This window comes from Pelophylax lessonae (assembly GCF_965119305.1).
Source record: "Pelophylax lessonae genome assembly, chromosome: 10".
In the NCBI taxonomy this organism is placed as follows: Eukaryota; Metazoa; Chordata; class Amphibia; order Anura; family Ranidae; genus Pelophylax; species Pelophylax lessonae.
Window position 1 is genome coordinate 128,088,575 of NC_138777.1, and position 16,833 is coordinate 128,105,407.

General features: G+C 43.8%; 1 protein-coding gene across 2 annotated transcripts in view; it reads left to right on the forward strand.

Annotated features, from left to right (window-relative positions):
• The window catches only part of LTBP3 (latent transforming growth factor beta binding protein 3), a 1,036,617-nt gene that overhangs the window by 667,513 nt on the left and 352,271 nt on the right, over nt 1-16,833 (forward strand). The gene's annotated exons all lie outside the window — the stretch shown is intronic.

Genomic DNA, 16,833 nt, shown 5'->3' on the forward strand with positions numbered 1-16,833 from the left:
AAGAGGAGCTAAAAGTTTATTATCTCTAACACTTTAAGTGCTAGTTCACACTTCAGCGATGTCAGACATCACTGCTATGCAAATCAAATGCAATGTGTGTGCGATGCAAATTCAGACATACAGATTGTGTGGCTGAATTTGCATGGCATTCGGACCAAAGTCGCGCAGGATGTTTTTTTTGGTCCGCACCAGAATCGGATCACATGGGGGTTCACAGCTATGCGATCCGATTCGTGTCGGAATTGACCATTCGCATTGCAATATGCAAACTAATCTGGGGGATGTCATTAACTTTGTATTGATACTCCCAGTAGTTTGCATATGACAGTGTGAACTGCATGCGAGTCGGGAACCCGCAGTGGATTTGCAGGGTTCCCACATCACACCAATGTGAACCGACACTTATACAAACAACAGTGGGGACTTGGGAGAAAGCCAATTAACCTATGTTTTCTGAATTGTGGGAGGAAATAATAGCACCCAGAGAAAACACACACAAACAGGGGAAAAAAGATAAACTTTTTGTTCAGATAAAATAGGAACCTAGAACTGGAAGGCAAGAATGCAGACCTTGTGGCCTCTTGTATACATGTTTGTATACAGTTTCTCAAAATAAAAAGGCCTTCTTATACTGAGACTGATTTACTAAAGAAGTGTATAGAAAGTGAACCAGAATTAGCTTTTCACATTGTTTATACAGTACCTTTAGCGGAGAGGAAGCAAGAACTGATGGTCAACAAATTAATGAATGGAATCTGATGATAAAGGGAGAGGATGGAAGCTGATAGTGGTTCATGGAATGGGAGCTAGGCAAAAGAAAAAAAGAGAGTGCACATCTTATAGTGCAGTACCGTGAGAAAAATGTAATAATGAAAACCAATAAAATATTACACCCACAAACAATAAGAGGGGGTGTGGTGGGAAGCAGGATGCTGGAGCAGTTGTGAAGCCTCTGCAACAGATGTTTGACTCCTCACCTTGGCCATATGCTGGGGAGAAGTGATGGCTGCTGCTGAAAATACCGACGTTGCAGGAAAAGATGACAGGAGCCGCAAAGGTCCAGAAACCGTCCAGAAAACCACCTGTAGTACACCGGAATGCTCCCCTGGTAACAGGACTGTGTTTCAAAGCAATACAGCTTCTTTATCAACCTGTCAAAACCTGTCTAACTACACACTATAAATAGGACTGCCCCATGAGGGGGAGGGTGGGCCTAGCCTCGCACCTGCAGTGAGTACAGGTGAAAAAAAATGTGCAAGGCTGGCACGTGCCATTTATCCCAGGAGGGGCATAAAAAAGTATGTATGTGCAATACAATAAAAACAAATGCGCATTTGTGTAAACAAATATCACAATTAAAACAGTAAAATTACTATAACTACTGACCGCAACCAACATTAGAGTGTTTTAAATACGTATATCAAAACAACCTCTATTACTGTCACATCCAAAAATGTATAGCGATAAATAGCTGCAGAACCTCAGTTCTGCCAAAGGTGGATTTAGTGGCATGAGCATGAGGCCGGACACTTCATTCTTATAAAAATATCAAAAAAGTATTTTATTGATTAATTCACATAGTAAAAGAGGTATACATTCCAGATTGACATCAAAGACAGAACAAAAACTAGGACAAAATAAAAACATCTGAAAACCAATGAAGCACGGGAAAAAGCCCTAGTACAGTAATTCCACTATACCCAAAAGGGGGCAGGGAATTTCACAAATTCCAGGGGATACATGTCCTGTACCAGAGCTCCTCCACTGATACAGGTGTGGGGTCAACGCGTTTCGCTGTAAGTGTAGCTTCCTCAAGACCCATTTATGGGGGGGGAATCCTCTTAGCATTATTGATTGTCTCAATGGATGGCTGTATAAAAATTCCTCAGATGACTGTGGGGACCAAAGGGGTCTCACCACACCAGTGTACGCCACCAAACAAATGAATGGGGGACGTAAAAAAGAGGGACAGATGAGTAGGAAGGGGTCCTTTTAGAAATACTTCCAACAAGCAAGGATAGATACAGACACACGGCTGTTACCCCCAGCTTAGTTTAGCCCTGACATTTGAGACACAGTCCTCTGGACATCGGAAGGAGGAGGGGATTTTATGTGCATACCCTCCATAGTATGGCCTCTATACAGCTGATTCTGGGTTAAACTATACAAGTGTTTTTTGAGAAGGCTCAACCAATGATGTGATATACTGTGGATTGCAAGCCCCTTTCTTAGCAAACAGTGTTATACGGGAGAGGAGGAAGCTATGTTTCCCATTGGAACCTTTGAGTCTATGGTTTAAAGGACCCCCTTCCTACTCATCTGTCCCTCTTTTTTTACGCCCCCCATTCATTTGTTCGGTGGGGTATACTGGTGTGGAAAGACCGCTTTGGTCCCCACATTCATCTGAGGAATTTTTATACAGCCATCCATTGAGACAATCAATAATGCTAAGAGGATCCCCCCCATAAATGGGTCTTGAGGAAGATACGCTTACAGCGAAACACATTGACCCAACACCTGTATCAGTGAAGGAGCTTTGGTACAGGACATGTATTACCCTGGAATTGGTGGAATTCCCTGCCCCATTTTGGGTATAGGGGAATTACTGTACTAGGCCTTTTCCCGTGCTTCATTGGTTTTCAGATGTTTTTATTTTGTCCTAGTTTTTGTTCTGTCTTTGATGTCAATCTGGAATGTATACCTCTTTTACTATGTGAATTAATCAATAAAAACTTTTTTTGATATTTTTATAAGAATGAAGTGTCTGGTCTCATGCTAATGCCATTGAAGTCAACCTTTGGCAGAACTGAGGTTCTGCAGTATGTTTTAGCTCTGTTTTAAAAAGCTATTATGATTAGATAACAGATGATTACTGGGCAATTATATCTTTTTCCACCTTTCCGTGAAGATTGAGAGGGGAGGGAAAGATAATTGCATCATAGTTTCTTCCCAGGGGGAGTAAACACTAACCTGATGGCAGATGTTTGCGTAAATACATGTACAATAGGTACACAAAAATCAGAAATTGTATATATAAAAAAGAAAAATATTGAATACAATGGTTTTACAGACCTTATCAATGACAGATTTGATCAACATGCATTTATGGAAATGAAAGCATAAAAGAATAAATGAATGAACAATATAAATTAATGATATAACAGATTTTGGAAATACATGGAAAATAGGTGTCAGCATAAATCATTGGAATGCGTGCATAAAATGAAATTAATTCATAAAAAAAAAAAAAAAAAAAAAATATATATATATATATATATATATATATATATATATATATATATATATATATATATATATATATACACAGTATATATATATAAAATAGAAATAAAAGGGACACTCTATTGTGCATGAGATGGGGACTGGGGAGAGGTATAGAGTTATGACAGGTATGGCAGTGGAGCCGCAATGAGATACATGACTGGCACTCGATGACAGATGATAATGGTTTGCATGACCATGCAGAACAGGAGAGATGGTGGCCAGTACGTGCTGTGTCAGCCACAGACCCACAGAGTGATGGGACCTATAGCTGAATTGGGGATGGGGTGGAGGGAGAGGGGTGATGGACTTGTGTAGAATGGGGATGAGGAAGTTGGACAAGAGGAGGCTGGAACAAGGAATGGAGCTGCATGCAATAAACAGCATTAAATATATACACCTTTTACTGCCACTCTAAGGATTAATGGCACGTGCCAGCCTTGAAATTTTTTTTTCACCTGTGCTCACAACAGGCGTGAGGTTAGGCCTGCCTTCCCCCTCATGGGGCAGTCCTATTTATAGTGTGTAGTTAGACAGTTTTTACAAGTTGCTAAAGAAGCTGTATTGCTTTGAAGCATGTTCCTGTAACCTGGAGAGCCTTGCGGTGTACTACAGGTGGTTTTCTGGATGGTTCCTGGACTTTGGTGGCTGCTGTCATCTTTTCCTGCAACATCAGTATTTCCAGCAGCAGCCAATACTTCTCCCCAGCTTGTGGCCAAGGTGGGGAGTCAGACGTCCCTTGCATTGACTTCGCATCAGCTCCAGCATATTCCTTCCCACCGCACCCCCTCTCTCATTGTTGGTAAGTGTAATATTGTATTGGTTTTCAGTATTACATTTTTCTCACGGTACTGCAATGATGTGTGTTCTCTTTTTTTTTTCTTTTGTCTTGTTCCACTTAGATTGCAGTGCTCCCCTCTTCAGTTTCCTTTTTTTTTATTCCTTATTGTGTACTCTACACTCTGATCTTATTTTTTATTTTTTTTTTAACCCACTTAATTTTTTTTCTGAAGGGTACACTTTCCCCCACACTGCCTTAGCCACTTTGGGCTATGTCAGATTTTTGTTTTCTATATACCATTGTTATTTTGTGCATGACAATTTATTTACACTGTGTTATTTTTAAAAAAAACTATTTCCTCCCAGTGAGACACATGGATGATTGATTGTAATCAACACACACCTCCTGTGGGAGAAAAAACAGAACACAACCCCCTAGGAGGTGGGACTTTTAAGGGCAACAATAAATACAATGTATATCATAAAATAGAAAATTTATTGCATATCAAGATTAAAAATCATGCGGAATGTGAAACATTTTACAGCGGTTGAGCAAAATTAACCCAATTCCAGTACATAATGGTAAAGAGGCACCCAACGCGTTTCGAGAACTCACGCAGTTTTCTCTTCATGAGGGATGAAGGGTTATGGGTACAATGGTATCTATAAAATACATACATAACACATTAATACACGAGTAACAATCCCACTCTGGATACAAGAGGAATACATATATACTGACCCATAAAGGCGGTTCAACCAAAACGACACAGCGCATTAAGTTTAAAAGCCAATATCAGGATGATTTGTTCAGGTGCTCAAACAAATCGGACCACCACGGAAGAAGCCTATGCAGCCCAAGGGAACAGTGCTCTACCAAAAGGGCCAAGGTGATCCTGGATGTGGTATAAAATGATTGAAAAGAGAAACCCATATGTATGTTGGGAAAAAAAAATGGGGAGAGAGTTGGGGAGGAAGGGAGGGGGGGGGAGGAAACCTACCTAGCAGGTATAAACAAACTCCGTTTCCCTGCGCTACAGAGTCTAAAATACTTAAATGCAGCTGCTCATCACCATGTGATACTATAACAAACAACTCAAAACACAGCGCAAAAAAAGTAATGTGCAAATCTATAAATATAAATATAAATGTCTTATTCCTAAGTCCCCGTTCACATGCAGGCGACGCTACTTCCAGGGGCGACCTCCGAGGTCGCGGTGCGAACAGCACGCCGCGACCTCGGAGCGGCCGCCACGGACTTCATAACATTGAAGTCTATGGCGGTCGCCTCCTGGTCGCCCCAAAGAAGCTCCGGACCCTTTTTCTAAGTCGGAGCGACTTGTGTCGCTCCTATTAGAACGGGTCCGCAGCTTCCCTATGGAAGGCGAGCTGCGGCGACCTGTGAGGCGACCAGGTCGCCTCACAGGTCGCCTAAGTGTGAACGGGGGCTTAAGGTGTTAAGAGAAAATAAATCCTCCCACCAAACATACATTAATAAAACAAGTAAATAATGAAAAAATACTGTGCAACACATGTGCCAAACCCAAAAGGTGAATGCCCCAATAATTCAAATCAGCAAGTGTCCAGTGAAACACATATGCAAAATATTAATGTTGAATAAATGTAAAAAAAAAAAATAGGCAGTCATTTTAAAAAGCAAGTGTCCAGTGAAACAATATCCAGAAAAACCCAAAAACGAAAAAATATCCAAATCAGCAAGTGTCCAGTGAAACCATAAATAGCATGCTCTGTGCTTGCTTCAGAAAGGTGTTAATCCGTGGATATAAGTGCAAACAGTGAACGTGCACCCCCAATAGATGACAAACTTACCAGACTGTATGGACCCCTTAGCTGTATAGCATGTGGGTCATTCAGATTTTGGGCCTGGTAGTGTTACGACACTTTATATCTTGGTAAGGTTGGGCAATTGTGTATCCAGGTTATTCCCCCAGCGGTAGATAGGCTTTGTATGGTTATGGTTGTCCCCAGTGGACATTCAATCCGGGCAAATAAAAGAAAAAATTCCCATAGCGTAATACTGTTATTTAGCTTTAAATATAAAAAAAGAGTAACACTTACAGAGTAGTAAAAGAAATTCGCTAGTAGTGTAGTGTGGTGTGGAGGCATCCGGATCTCGTAGGAACTCTGAAGGGTGCGCACTTTCCTATTTGTGTTCCAACCCGGTCCTGGAAGTGACGTAGTGGATGATGCCGTCAGCTGGCAATTGCACCAACGCATTTCGGCCCTCCCAGTGGGCGTTATCATAGATTTATCCTAACAGGTGGCTGAAAAAGACCCAATAAATACCAGATATCAATGGTAAATATGCAGATGGAAAGAGAAAAAACTCATGGTGAGGGATTATAAGAAGGCCAGGAAGGGGCTCCAGGGGTGCTGTTGGATGTTGATCTGAAGGGTGGCTACAATAATATTGCCGATTAAAAACCGGTCTAGTCTAAATGTATACATTAAATAATAATATAAACAAGTAGTATATTGCCAGAGTAGGAGCCAGTGTTTTTTCTATGGGTTCTGTCCATAAATAAAAGGAAAAAATAGATCTTACCCTGTGTCAAAACACAACAGAACTGCATCCCAGCAAGCCCCAAACTTACTGACCTCTTTTTAAAGTGCACAAGCTGAAAAGCAATCTGAACACACCTCATCAATCAATGGTAATGACAGGTGTAGATAATCAACCACAAGCGAGTCAGGAAGTTTGCGAGAGCAGCCCCGACAGAGGGCGTGTCCCCGAAAGGGGTGGAGGGTGAATCTAATCCATGTCCATGAATCGATAGAGTCAGAATGGGAGCTGCGTCTTGGAACCTCTGATCAGCTGACACCAAAAAGAGAGGCCGTCAATGGAGGAAGCAGTGATGGCCCCCGTGCACTGGATGGAGAGCATGACCCAATGAACAACTAGTTTCCCCTCATGACGCCTGCATGCAAAAGCACATGAAAAGAAAAACCATACCATGATAAAAAGTGTTTTGCTAAATAGTGTTAGATGCTAGACAAGGACACCGATTAATCAGTTTACGACCGCCCACCGCAGATGTACTGCGGCAGGCAGCCGCTCCCAGGCAAATCGCCGTACATGTACAGCGCTCGCTCTCGGGAGGCTCTCGGTGCGCTCCCACCTCCGCTTGTCAGCGAGGAAGCCGATGCAGCGGGCAGGCGGCTCTGATTGCTGCCTGACACCCATGATCGCTCCCCGCTGAGAGAGAAGAACGGTCAGCTGTTGTAAACACAGCTGACCGTTCTCCCTAAAATGATCATAGAGCCCATTACCACCATTACCGGTACTAGTAAAAAAACAATAAAAATTAGAAATCTTTCCCGTAGTTAGTAGACGCGGTAACTTTTGCACAAACCAATCAAAATACGCTTATTGTGATTTTTTTTTTACCAAAATTATGTAGCAGAAAGCAAATTGGCCTAAAGTGTTAAAGAATTTTGATTTTTACATTTTTTTTTGAGAATGTCATATAGCAGAATGTGAAAATATTGTTTTTTTTTTCAAAATTGTCCCTGTTTTTTTGTTTATAACGCAAAAAATAAAAATTACACAGGTGGTCATATACCCCCAAAAGAAAGCTCTATTTGTGGGAAAAAAAGGACATCAATTATATTTGGGTACGGCGTCACATGACCGCACAATTGTCCGTTAAAGTAACGCAGTGCCGAATTGAAAAATAGGGCCTGGTCAGGAAGGGGGCAAATCCTTCTGGTCTTAAAGTGGTTATTCCAGACATTATGGCCAATTATCAAATTAGAACGTAACTAGAGTTGAGCGGACAGCTGGATGTCCGTGTTCAGCGGGTTCGGCCGAACTTTAAAAAAAAGTCTGGGTCCGTGTCCCGGACTTTTGCCGAACTTTTCCCGGACACAGAACCCCATTGAAGTCAATGGGGACCCGAACTTTCAGGCACTAAAATGGCTCTAAAACACCAATGGAAAGGGCTAGAGTGCTGCAAATGGCAGCAAAACGTAGTTAAGACCATGGCGAGTGCTCTGCAAACAAATGTGGATAGGGAAATAACTTAAAGAGGTTGTAAACCCTCTTGTATAACTTTTACCTATAGGTAAGTCTATATTAAGGCTTACCTATAGGTGCTATAAATATCTCCCAAACTTGCACCGTTTAGGAGATATTTACAGCGCAAACTGCCGATGACGTCATCGGCGCAGGCGCTCTGAGGGAACGGCCACCCGTGCCGTTCCTTCAGAGCTCAGTGCCGTGAACGGCGGCTCCCGGGCGCATGCGCGGGAGTGATGTAATCGCACCTCCGGCCAATCAGATGGCCGGAGGACGCGAACCCGGAAGCGGGACGGCAGGACATGTCGCCGTCCTGTCGCTGAGGTGGCGGCACGGCAGGGGCTTCATTTTAAGGTAAGTACTACATAATGAGCTAGTTTGCGATGCATACTAGCTCATTATGCCTTTCTCTTTACAGGGCTTTTTTTTTCTCGTTTTTTTTTTTTTACTTTACTTCCTCTTTAAAACAACAAAAAAAAAACAGAAAAATAAAACAATGTTCTTCATCTCTGAAGGACGAGGCCCATATGGAGTAGGAGGGAGGTTGAGGTGGTGGTGGATGTGGCGGTGTCATAGGCGTGCGCACAGGGTGTGCCGGGTGTACCTGGGCACACCCTAATCACCTAGGGCACATAGCATTATCGCTCTGTTTGCCAGTGAGGAGATGGGAAAGATCTCCCTCGGACCTGCTCTGCTCTATTTCTCTTTGCCAGCAGGGAGAGTAATGTATCGGGGCCATGTACATGTAGGCAAACACATGCATGTGTATTTAAACTTTGGGGTGCACACCCTAATGCAATAGGCTGCGCACACCTATGGGCGGTGTAGGTGGAAGCGGCGGTGGAGGAGGACCAGGGCCGGATTAAGAGCATCATGGGCTTGGTGCTGAGGATTTTGAAGGGCCTTAAGGGCCGTGCCTTGGCATGCACCCAGAGGAGGAAGGGTGCATCCATGCATGCCTAATTCAACATGGGATGATGTCTCTGAAGCCCATAAACACATCCATGCATCGGCAACTGTCCCTCCTTGTCCGGCCTTCGTGCTGTGTGGGGAGGTTCTGAGGGAGCTGCCTGGGGAAGCGAGCATAGAAGCCAGACTTCTGTGTTTACAAGTGACAGAAGAGCGGTAAGAGTGAATATGGCCAACCCGGGGCCTATATAAAAGGTAGGGGCCTGGAGCGGCAGCTCCAATAGCCCCTACGTTAATCTGGCCCTGAGGAGGACGAGGTAGCCAACACTGCTTCTTTTCAGAAATTTTAAATGAGGGTACACCCCAAAAGAGTGAGAAAGAGCAAAAATAGAACAATGGCTGGGTAAGGTCGGTATCCATCGCTATTCTGCACAAGGTACGGAAAAGTCCCGTGGGATCCATGCCTGGTTCATTTTAATGAACGTGAGCTTGTCCACATTGTCTCTGGACAGGCGGCTGCGCTTGTCTGTGATAACGCCCCCAGCCGTGCTAAATACCCGTTCAGATAATACACTGGCTGCAGGGCACGCCAGCACCTCCAAGGCGTAAAGGGCAAGCTCAGGCCATGTGCCCAACTTGGAGACCCAGGAGTTGAAGGGGGCAGACCCGTCATTCAGTACGTCTAGGCATGTGCACACATACTGCTCCACCATGTTGGTGAAATGCTGCATCCTGCTAAGACGTTCCATATGAGCTGCTGGTGCTGCTGTTTGTTGTGGCGTGCTGACAAAGCTTTTCCACATTTCGGCCATGCTAACCCTGCCTTCTGAGGTGCTGGTGGTGCCCTGGTTGCGTTGGCGACCTCTTCCTCCTCCTCCTCCTCTGCCTTGTGCTTCCTGTCAGGTGGGAATGCCAGCAGCATCGCGTCTACCAGCGTGCGCTTGTACTCGCGCATCTTGCGATCGCGCTCCAGTGAGTGAATTAAGGACGGTAAATTGTCCTTGTAACGGGGATCCAGCAGCGTGGCCACCCAGTAATCAGCACAAGTTAGAATGTGGGCAACTCGGCGGTCGTTGTGGAGACACTGCAGCATGTAATCGCTCATGTGTGCCAGGCTGCCCAGAGGCAACGAAAGGCTGTCCTCTGTGGGAGGTGTATCGTCTGTGTCCTCTGTATCCCCCCAGCCACGCACCAGTGATGGCCATGAGCTGGCCTGGGTGCCACCCTGCTGTGAACATGGTTCCATCTCCTCCTCCAGCTCCTCCTCCTCATCCTCCTCATCCTCCAGAACTGTGCCCCTGCTGGACAATTGTGTCCCTGGCGTTTGTGTGTGCAGGAAACCACCCTCGGAGCCCCTTGTGAATGACTGCCCTGAAAGCCTTGGAAATGTTACCTCTTCATCCTCCTCCTCCTCCTCCTCATCCTGTGCCACATCCTCTTCCATCATCGCCCGAATTGTTTTTTCAAGGAGGCATAGAAGTGGGATAGTTAAGCTGACAACGGCGTCATCGGCACTGGCCATGTTGGTGGAGTACTCAAAACAGCGCAACAAGGCACACAGGTCTCGCATGGAGGCCCAGTTATTGGTGGTGAAGTGGTGCTGTTCCGCAGAGCGACTCACGCGTGCGTGCTGCAGCTGAAACTCCACTATGGCCTGCTGCTGCTCGCACAGTCTTTCCAGCATGTGCAAGGTGGAGTTCCACCTTGTGGGCACGTCACATATGAGGCGGTGAGCGGGAAGGCCGAAGTTACGCTGCAGCGCTGACAGGCGTGCAGCAGCAGGGTGAGAACGCCGAAAGTGCGCACAGACGGCCCGCACTTTCTGCAGCAGCTCTGACATATCGGGGTAGTTTTTAAGGAACCTCTGCACCACCAAATTCAGCACATGCGCCAGGCAAGGGATGTGCGTCAAACCGGCTAGGCCCAGAGCTGCTATGAGATTTCGCCCGTTATCGCACACCACCAGGCCGGGCTTGAGGCTCGCTGGCAGCAACCACTCATTTGTCTGCTGTTCCATGCTCCTCCACAACTCCTGCGCGGTGTGTGGTTTTTCCGCCAAACAGGCAAGTTTTAAAACTGCCTGCTGTCGTTTACCCCTGGCCGTGCTGAAGTTGGTGGTGAAGGTGTTACGCTGTCCGGATGAGGAGGCGGTAGAGGATGAGGAAGCGGAGTAGGAGGAGTTAGGAACAGGAGGCAAACTGAAGCGCCCAGCAATCCTCGGTGGTGGAAGGAGATGCGCCAAACAAATTTAAAAAGGTGTATCTCACATGTACCGATACAGACTATCCCGCAATTTAATTTTTTACACTCAAACAGGGTGTATATTGAATAGCGGAATAGGACAAATTTTACAAAACTGTGTATCTCACACGTACAAACACAAACTAGGCCCCGATTACAATTTTTTGTACCCTAAAGGCAGGATGAGGAGTAGGAGGAGTTCGGAACAGGCAGGAAGCAGACTGAAGCACCCTCAAATCCTCGGCAGTATGAGATGCGCCCCAAAAATTGGAAAGGTGTATCTTACACATACCAACACAGACTATCCCGCAATTTAATTGATACCCAAAGGTTTTTATTGAATAGCGGAATAGAAAATATGATCAAAAAAAGTGTATGTATCTCACACGTACAGAACCACACTAGGCCCCAATTACTATTGTTTGTACCCCTAAAAGGCAGGATGAGGAGTAGGAGGAGTTTGGAACAGGCAGCACCCTCAAATCTTCAGAAGTATGAGATGAACCCCAAAAACTTGGAAAGGTGTATCTCACACGTACCAACACAGACTATCCCGCAATTTAATTGATACCCAAAGGTTTTTATTGAATAGCGGAATAGAAAATATGATCAAAAAAAGTGTATGTATCTCACACGTACAGAACCACACTAGGCCCCAATTACTATTGTTTGTACCCCTAAAGGCAGGATGAGGAGTAGGAGGAGTTTGGAACAGGCAGCACCCTCAAATCTTCAGAAGTATGAGATGAACCCCAAAAACTTGGAAAGGTGTATCTCACACGTACCAACACAGACTATCCCGCAATTTAATTGATACCCAAAGGTTTTTATTGAATAGCGGAATAGAAAATATGATCAAAAAAAAAGTGTATGTATCTCACACGTACAGAACCACACTAGGCCCCAATTACTATTGTTTGTACCCCTAAAAGGCAGGATGAGGAGTAGGAGAAGTTTGGAACAGGCAGCACCCTCAAATCTTCAGAAGTATGAGATAAACCCCAAAAACTTGGAAAGGTGTATCTCACACGTACCAACACAGACTATCCCGCAATTTAATTGTTTATACCCAAAGGTTTTTATTGAATAGCGGAATAGAAAATATGATCAAAAAAAGTGTATGTATCTCACACGTACAGAACCACACTAGGCCACAATTACTATTGTTTGTACCCCTAAAGGCAGGATGAGGAGTAGGAGGAGTTTGGAAAAGGCAGCACCCTCAAATCTTCAGAAGTATGAGATGAACCCCAAAAACTTGGAAAGGTGTATCTCACACGTACCAACACAGACTATCCCGCAATTTAATTGTTTATACCCAAAGGTTTTTATTGAATAGCGGAATAGAAAATATGATCAAAAAAAGTGTATGTATCTCACACGTACAGAACCACACTAGGCCCCAATTACTATTGTTTGTACCCCTAAAGGCAGGATGAGGAGTAGGAGGAGTTTGGAACAGGCAGCACCCTCAAATCTTCAGAAGTATGAGATGAACCCCAAAAACTTGGAAAGGTGTATCTCACACGTACCAACACAGACTATCCCGCAATTTAATTGTTTATACCCAAAGGTTTTTATTGAATAGCGGAATAGAAAATATGATCAAAAAAAGTGTATGTATCTCACACGTACAGAACCACACTAGGCCCCAATTACTATTGTTTGTACCCCTAAAGGCAGGATGAGGAGTAGGAGGAGTTTGGAACAGGCAGCACCCTCAAATCTTCAGAAGTATGAGATGAACCCCAAAAACTTGGAAAGGTGTATCTCACACGTACCAACACAGACTATCCCGCAATTTAATTGTTTATACCCAAAGGTTTTTATTGAATAGCGGAATAGAAAATATGATCAAAAAAAGTGTATGTATCTCACACGTACAGAACCACACTAGGCCCCAATTACTATTGTTTGTACCCCTAAAGGCAGGATGAGGAGTAGGAGGAGTTTGGAACAGGCAGCACCCTCAAATCTTCAGAAGTATGAGATGAACCCCAAAAACTTGGAAAGGTGTATCTCACACGTACCAACACAGACTATCCCGCAATTTAATTGATACCCAAAGGTTTTTATTGAATAGCGGAATAGAAAATATGATCAAAAAAAAGTGTATGTATCTCACACGTACAGAACCACACTAGGCCCCAATTACTATTGTTTGTACCCCTAAAAGGCAGGATGAGGAGTAGGAGAAGTTTGGAACAGGCAGCACCCTCAAATCTTCAGAAGTATGAGATAAACCCCAAAAACTTGGAAAGGTGTATCTCACACGTACCAACACAGACTATCCCGCAATTTAATTGTTTATACCCAAAGGTTTTTATTGAATAGCGGAATAGAAAATATGATCAAAAAAAGTGTATGTATCTCACACGTACAGAACCACACTAGGCCACAATTACTATTGTTTGTACCCCTAAAGGCAGGATGAGGAGTAGGAGGAGTTTGGAAAAGGCAGCACCCTCAAATCTTCAGAAGTATGAGATGAACCCCAAAAACTTGGAAAGGTGTATCTCACACGTACCAACACAGACTATCCCGCAATTTAATTGTTTATACCCAAAGGTTTTTATTGAATAGCGGAATAGAAAATATGATCAAAAAAAGTGTATGTATCTCACACGTACAGAACCACACTAGGCCCCAATTACTATTGTTTGTACCCCTAAAGGCAGGATGAGGAGTAGGAGGAGTTTGGAACAGGCAGCACCCTCAAATCTTCAGAAGTATGAGATGAACCCCAAAAACTTGGAAAGGTGTATCTCACACGTACCAACACAGACTATCCCGCAATTTAATTGTTTATACCCAAAGGTTTTTATTGAATAGCGGAATAGAAAATATGATCAAAAAAAGTGTATGTATCTCACACGTACAGAACCACACTAGGCCCCAATTACTATTGTTTGTACCCCTAAAGGCAGGATGAGGAGTAGGAGGAGTTTGGAACAGGCAGCACCCTCAAATCTTCAGAAGTATGAGATGAACCCCAAAAACTTGGAAAGGTGTATCTCACACGTACCCACACAGACTACCCCGCAATTTAATTGATACCCAAAGGTTTTTATTGAATAGCGGAATAGAAAATATGATCAAAAAAAGTGTATGTATCTCACACATACAGAACCACACTAGGACCCAATTACTATTGTTTGTACCCCTAAAAGGCAGGATGAGGAGTAGGAGGAGTTTGGAACAGGCAGCACCCTCAAATCTTCAGAAGTATGAGATGAACCCCAAAAACTTGGAAAGGTGTATCTCACACGTACCAACACAGACTATCCCGCAATTTAATTGATACCCAAAGGTTTTTATTGAATATCGGAATAGAAAATATGATCAAAAAAAGTGTATGTATATCACACGTACAGAACCACACTAGGCCCCAATTACTATTGTTTGTACCCCTAAAAGGCAGGATGAGGAGTAGGAGGAGTTTGGAACAGGCAGCACCCTCAAATCTTCGAAAGTATGAGATGAACCCCAAAAACTTGGAAAGGTGTATCTCACACGTACCAACACAGACTATCCCGCAATTTAATTGATACCCAAAGTTTTTTATTGAATAGCGGAATAGAAAATATGATATAAAATTGGTGTGATTTATCAATAGCACATGATGTGAACAGCAGTGTCTTATATCATTCAGCTCTGCTGCAGGCCACAATTTAAGTTTTTTAACCCAAGGCTGTATATTGAATAGTGGAATAGAAAAAAGTGTATGATTTTTGAAACCACTCAATAATAGCACGTGAACTGAACACTGAACACAGCAGTGTATGATCAGAGTCAGCACAGCACAGCTGAAGGACAAACGCTGCACGCAGTGACTGATAGAAAAAGACTTTTCTCCCTCCTCCTCAGTGGGCAAAAAAGATTGTGTTCACTGCACCCCACACACAGCAAAATCGATGTGGACCACTGACACCTGCCTATCTCCAGCCTCTCCCTAAAAGGATTGATAAGATCGGTCACTGCAAACCCTCCCACACAGCAATATCGATTGTAGAACACACTGTCTGACCCTAAAAATCAGCAGCCTCTCTCTAAAAGGATTGATAAGATCGGTCACTGCAAACCCCACCCCACACAGCAATATCGATTGTAGAACACACTGTCTGACCCTAAAAATCAGCAGCCCCTCTCCCTAAAAGGATTGATAAGATCGGTCACTGCAAACCCCACCCCACACAGCAATATCGATTGTAGAACACACTGTCTGACCCTAAAAATCAGCGGCCTCTCTCCCTAAAAGGATTGATAAGATCGGTCACTGCAAACCCCACCCCACACAGCAATATCGATTGTAGAACACACTGTCTGACCCTAAAAATCAGCAGCCTCTCTCCCTAAAAGGATTGATAAGATCGTAGATCAGTCACTGCAAACCCCCCCCACACAGCAAAATCGATTGTAGAAAACTGACCCTAAAAATCAGCAGCCTCGCCCTAAAATGCCTACAACTCGCCTTGCCTAACACACCCCCCGACCTGTCCCTCAATTCTATGCAGACACAAATGAGTTTTGCCTGCCTGTCTGTCCCTAATCAGCAGCCAGCACGCATAATGTGTGCTCTGTCCCTGAACTACACAGCAGAATGACGCCGCAGCGGCGCTGGCTCGAACTTATAAAGACTTGGTCACATGCTTCAGATGGCCAATCACAGCTACTAATACATTTGTAGGCATGGCTGGGATAGCTTAAGGCACACCAGTTAAACGCTTGTTGATTGGCTGTTGAAAGCCCGCCATGAAAAGCGCGCCAATGCATACAAAACCCGGAAATAAAATGACCGAACACAGATTTTTACCCGAATATACAGTAAAGTTTTCGGGTCCGTGTTCGGGTAACAAAAAAACAATTATTCGGTACGAACACGAATAATACAGTCCGTGTTCGCTCAACCCTAAACGTAACCAAAAACAAACAATCAAGACAAGCATGAAATATAAGAATATTGAAAGCAATATGGAAAAATAAATGTGACAAACCTAAAAGGAAAAGTGACAATAAAGAATCTACACAATAGACACTATCTACATATCATTTACAATAAAACGGAACAGACTATATGTTGATGACAGATCGGGAGAAGATTGGTGACATAGTCCTATTACAGGGCATTGAATTCTGAACCTCTATAGGTGAAACCTTCCAAAAATGGTTTAAATTAAATTATGTCATGGGGTTTGAGTAGCCCTAAGTCTATAAATCCATTTTTGTTCATGTTATAATATCTTTTTCCAATCTCCCCCTCAGAGACCTGGGTGTACACGGTCCAGAATGACAAAAGAAGGGGAAGAATAGTGACATAAACAATCCCTACATGTCTACCGAGGGGTAGCATGATCTCATACTGACAATGTGGCGAGAGGCGCGTTCCCAAAATTAAAGTTTGGTCTTTCCCACATAAAAGCAGGAAAAATCACATTGGAGGAGATAGACAACTTCTTTAGTTTTACAATTTGCAAAGGGGCGTGGCTTGTGTATCTCACCATTCGGTAAGATTACAGATTTAGAAGTGTTTATAAATCTGCAGTAGGTACAACCGCCACAGGTGAAAGTGCCTTGCCGTTTGC